Here is a 6,000-nt window from a genome sequence, read left to right as displayed (position 1 = left end):
TATCACTGTGGGCTCTAAATCCAGTTATCAGTGTGAGGTTCCATGGTGTGATGAACTCTGAGCTGAATGCATACCGTGAAGCTGACAAGCCCCATGTAGTTAGTGTGAGGCCCCATGGTAGAGTGGTTAGCACTCTGTGCTTTGAATTTAGCATGTTGCTGGTTGTGCGGAGAACAGTTTGCAGCAAAGTTGTTAACTTTTATTGTTGTTGATCTTGATGTCTTAGTTTCATAGTGATTGTGTTTCTCAGTTTTAATTGTTCCGAAGAAGCCAACAGTTTTATTTATTAAGATATTTTTTATTAGCAGCTTAATAGACCTTCAAGTCTTAACAGTGTGTTTTAGTAGTCATTGAATAAATAATACATGCAAATTAACAAAAAGGAAAAGAATTTCATATCCCTCCAAAATAGTCATCATTGCTTATAGTCTTATCTGTGGGCCTGCTGAGCAAGGCACAGTTTCTCAAAAATAGATGGCATCATTACTGAAGTATTTCTTTCACTCTGACTCCCGTGAAATACTGGTTCTCATTCAAGCAACCATGAAATAACCATTTTTAGAAAGATAAAATATTTCAAAAGCAAACCAGTCACCTAATGGTAGTTGCTGTATTCTGTGTGACAAATGCCGTGGTCTGCTACCTCTTCCACAAATAACTGAAACAGTTTGCCTCATCTTGTAGGCGCACTGCGGTGTATCTCAGAGCACCTTGGGCAACAATTTGTGGGATTCTAGAATTGAAGGGTGTGCATCATAAACACCACGAGACTCACCCAAATTGCATCTATTCTTAACTCATGGGGGAGATCAGTAGCTTGTTGAAGCTTTGGTAAAATTTTGGAGGCACATGTAAAATCTGGAGCATCTATAAGCTGTAGGGGTGCTGGTTAAAGATCTGTCTTTCAGTGTTGAGGTCTTCTTTGGAGTGGACAGTCTGTGACAGAATAGGCCAGAAAAAACACCAGTGGTAGGGTGGGTGTGGAAGGGTTCACTGTTGCTTGTAAGTCTAGTTGAATGAGAAAGAAAGCCAGGGAATACCCTGAAAATGTATATGAATTTGGTGAAAATTCCTGGAGGCAAACAACAAATGAGGTCATTTGCACTCGTATCTTGACTAAGCATTTCTTGGAAGACTCACCTCTTGTTAATATTGACACCGTAGCTCATGGCTTTGGCTGCTTAAAATGATTCTATTTTGAAGGTTTTGTATTTTTAAATGTTCACAATAACTTTGTAAGGTAGAAAGTCTTACAGCTATGTTTAGAGAGTGGGTAAAAAATGAGGATAGTGCGGTCAGTTACAGCTGAACATGGTTCTAGAGTGAAGAGGGTGCAGCATGACCTTTTGTCTGACTGCTGATCTGTTTAGTGCAAAGGCCCTGAAAATACAGGGTATGATGAAGGTCATGGAAGGGTTTGTGCATTGCTTATTTCCAAAGTGTTCCTTAGCATTCGTGTTACACCCAACTGACCTCTGACACTACCTGGGGTTCCAGAACTCTCTACTCTCATTTGGTTCTGCTTTACATCAAGCTTCCTATAACCTTCCTATTTATTAGTCCTGGTGGTCAGTGAGGGAGTGCTCTGGACCTGACCCCCTGTCTCACACTGGCTTATCTTAGAGAACTCCTGAAAGGCAGAAATCCTTTTGGAAATGGAATCCAGGTCATTATCTCGAAAGCATGGTTTCAGCTTTTATGGTAGGCTGGGCTACTTAGTTATTGAGTTATATTGCAGAGTATGACTTCATTCTGGGAAAAATGCAATGTTAAAGTGCTTTACCTTCTTGCTTGCTTAAAATGTATTATTTCAGATGTCAGCATAATGTAAAAGAGCACTGGATTTAATACAAACCTGTGAGGCACTTGGCAGTAGGACCAGGATCTATCCCTGGTTCATAGCAGCTTGTTGGAGTACATTTTTTATGGCAGGGTGCCAAACTCAGCCTTAATGCAGGGAGGGAGGCCTTACCCGTTCGGAGGAGTAGATGTGGGGTGGGCTGTGGGGAGATCAGGGAGAGTGGTGGTGGGAGAACCATGGATGGAATGTAAAATAAAATTTAAAAAAATCAAAAATTTAAAAGTTATTTTTAGATTTATTTTATTTATGTGCTTGTGAGAATGCATGCTGCGTAAGTACAGGTGCTGAGAGAGACCAGAAGAGGGTGTTGGATAGTCTGGGGCTGGAGTTATACATACCTGTGAGTTACCTAATGTAGGTGCTGGAAGCTAAACTCAGGCCATCTGCAACAGTATTAAGTGCTCTTAACTTCTCAGATTTTTTAAAAAGCTGAATTCACATTTTTATAATTCTCAGCTCTGCCACTTACTGCAAGTGACCTACTGAGCATCATCTTTTCCTATAGTAAGTTATAGTGAATACATCACAGGGTTATTGTAAAGGTCCAATGGGGTTAATAAAGTCTTAAAAGGGATTTTAACACAAGTATTACATAGAAATTTGTAATTATTGCTGTGTTTTTGTGAACACTAATACAATCAATTATGAGACAGTCATGTAATTTTTCATGCTGACCTTTGAAGCATGGGAGTTTATCTGTATCATCCTCTAATTCTGAGGGTCATTGTAACAAACACTCTGGCAACTCAGTTACAATACACTGAACATTTCTAAGTGTAACTGTTCACTGGATTGATAATTATTTTTCCAAGCTATGCTTTTAGTTGGTTGACTTTCAAGACTTTAGCAGGTTTGTTATGTGTTAGCTCAGGCACACACCTACAAATTCCGTTCCTCCTTGGCAGCGTTGCCTGGATTAAGGAACTCATTTCTAGAAAACTCTGGCTCCCCAAGGGCAGATCTCAAGGGACTTCTGTCAGGACCAGATGTCCTGTGAGATATAGTCCTTCTCTTTCATTTCATTTCATTCCCCTGAAAGTAGAGTTCACATTTACATAAAAGTATGAGATGAAGTATTATCAAAATACAGCGTCCTTTGTCCTTCTAAAAAACTAAACTTTACCTAATTTCTTAAAGATTTATAAACATTGGTTTGTCATTTCCCTTTAGCAAACGGAATCATAAACAAATCCTTAATTTATCCCATAGGTTTTGCCATGGGATGAAGACCTACAGAATATAATTTACAAATTGTTTATTTTAGAGTTTATTTCTTAGTAAGTGTTAAAAATACAACCCTCTAATTTGTCATATAATCCTGTGATTCAACATTAATTATGATGTTGCTATTACATCTCTTAGGGGTGATTTAAAATCAGTAAAATAATCCTGAATTTTTAAGCAGTGCTTTCTTTTGCTTTATAGAAGCATAGACTTAGTTGTAAGGTAATAGGATTTTGCCACACAACCAAGGATAAGAAGGAGGTGGCTCACTGTGACAGCTTTTGTAACACATGCCTCTACCTGATAATATACGAGATGCTTTATTTGCTCACCTGTTCTTTCCCTACTGAAGTACAGGAAACTATACTCCAGTTGAGCACACTTCTTGTAACTTCCTTAAAGTGGGATACACTGATCTAAGAGGCGACCAACCCCTCCCCACATTGACATTCCTATTTATCTATTTAGTCTGAGTACCTTAATGTGCCTATAATAGTATATGCGTAGAAATCAGATGACAACTTGTTGAAGTCAGTTCTCTCCTCCCACCTGTAGGTCTGGGACTGAATTTAGACCATCAAGCTAATATGAAATGTATCAATGTGATTTCTAATGCATGATGCTGAGAATTTGGAAAATTATTAAAATGAAATTATATTTTATTAACCGGAGCTAATGAATTATCATGAATAGTCTAAAGTGTATGTGTATGTGTGGAGGTGGGGGTGAGTATGTGAAGATGCCCTCAGAAAACAGAGAAGAGTGTGGGATTCCTTAGAGCTGAAATTATGGGAAATTATGAGCCACCTGATATGGAAACTGAGGACCAAACTCAGGTCCACTACAAGAAGAGAACATTCTAAACCTCTGAGCTCCAGTCCCAGACATAGTATAAATATACTATATATAAATATGTTTGGATTCAAGGAGTAAACAATCTAGAGATTACGAATTTATGTTTTCCAAGTGCCTTCAATCCCTCCCCGCTGACAGATGGCACATTTTAAAGTATGAAACTCTGGCTTCTCTTCAGCTAAGAGCCATGCTACTACAATGAGGCCTCGAAGTTACTTTCTCTTAAGGTGGAAGATTCAACACACAAAAATGGTATAAAAGCTGAACATCACTCTGAGAATGAATTCTGGCAAAAGCAAATAGTAGGATGGACTTGATTTGAAACAATCCAAAGGCGAGTGCGTTGCTGGCAGTCATATAGGCCATATGTTCCTATGGCAATAATGATGAAAATAATCACAAAATTCCTTTAGAATTGTTTAGCAACACAGAAGCACAAGAAAAAGTCTTTCTCTGCTATGTCTATAAAGATTTTCTCTTATTTTTTAATTGAAAAAATAATTTCACTATCTTTTGGAGACATCTGTTAGGAATGTGAATTCATTTTCATTCAATAGAAATCTTAAATTTTAAATTTAATTTTCAAATACACTTTCCACAGTAATGACTAGGATCCCATTAAGGATGAATTTAAAAAGTCTGTGGAAACTCTTAACAAGATAAAAGCATGTTTCTTAAATGTTTCTTAAACTTCTAGAATTCTTTTTCCTCATCTCATCCCAATTACTAGATTTGTAGATATTTGAATTGTCCCATGACTCACGTAAGTCAGTCTTTAAACAATGTGTGACTCTTCTAGAGGTCTTATTCATGAGGTGGTTGGTAATTCAAGTAAATTCTTTCTATTTTCTCCATTGTTATTAAAATTAATGACACTTATCAAGAGTGATATATTACAAATGCACAGTCAGATACCAATGAAAGAGACTAATAATAGTTAATTATAAATGGAAATCAATCTCTTAATGTGAATTAATAAGCTGTAAGAAATTGATTTCTCATTTTTTTTGCTACTTCATTAAACACATTAATGCCTTAAGTGAAAAGCTATTCCATGTTCCTTAATATCTTGCTGAATTATTTGTCAAGATAGGTCATATAAAAAAAAAACCCTTGGAATCTTCACTAGACTTTTTTTTGATGGAATTCTGGATAACACGTGGAAGAAAAAAAAATCAACATTTAAAATGTTATTTAAACACTGGTTTAATAATTGTTTTTCTTTTTTTGTTTTTTTTTTGTTTTTTTTCTCATTTTTTATTAAAAATTTCCATCTCCTCCCTTCCTCCTCCCCCTTCCCTCCCCTCCCTTCCACCCATACCCCAACTCCGCCCCTCTCCAAGACAAAGAGCCATCAGGGTTCCCTTCACTATGTTAAGTCCTCCCAGCTCCCGCTAAGTCCAGGAAGGTGAGCAGCCAAACTGACAAGGCTCACAGTGAGCCCGTCCATGCAGTAGATTTCATGTTCATCGCCATTGTCCTTGGTTTCTCAGTCCTCCTCCACCGTCAGCCACATTCAGAGAGTCCGGTTTGGTCCCCTGTTCCATCAGTCCCATTCCAACTGGACTTGGTCTCCCGTTAGATCTGTCCTACCGTCTCAATGGGTACACGCACTCCTCACGGTCCTGACTTCCTTGCTCATGATCTCCCTCCTTTTGCTCCTCATTAGGACCTTGGGAGCTCAATCCGGTGCTTCTATGTGGGGCTCTGTCATTTTCTCCATCAGGGAAATGCAAATCAAAACAACATTGAGATACCATCTTACACCTGTCAGATTGGCTAAAATCAAAAACACCAATGATAGCCTTTGCTAGAGAGGATGTGGAGTAAGGGGTACACTCATCCATTGCTGGTGGGAATGCAAACTTGTGCAACCGCTTTGGATTGCAGTGTGGAGGTTTCTCAGGAAATTTGGGATCAACCTACCCCAGGACCCAGCAATCCCACTCTTGGGAATTTACCCAAGAGATGCCCAATCATATTACAAAAGCATTTGTTCAACTATGTTTATTTGTAATAAATAAATAAATAAATAAAGCATTATTTGTAATAGCCAGAAC

The sequence above is a fragment of the Arvicola amphibius genome, chromosome 3, assembly GCF_903992535.2.
Source record: "Arvicola amphibius chromosome 3, mArvAmp1.2, whole genome shotgun sequence".
Classification (NCBI taxonomy): Eukaryota; Metazoa; Chordata; class Mammalia; order Rodentia; family Cricetidae; genus Arvicola; species Arvicola amphibius.
Note: the sequence above shows the minus strand (reverse complement) of the source record.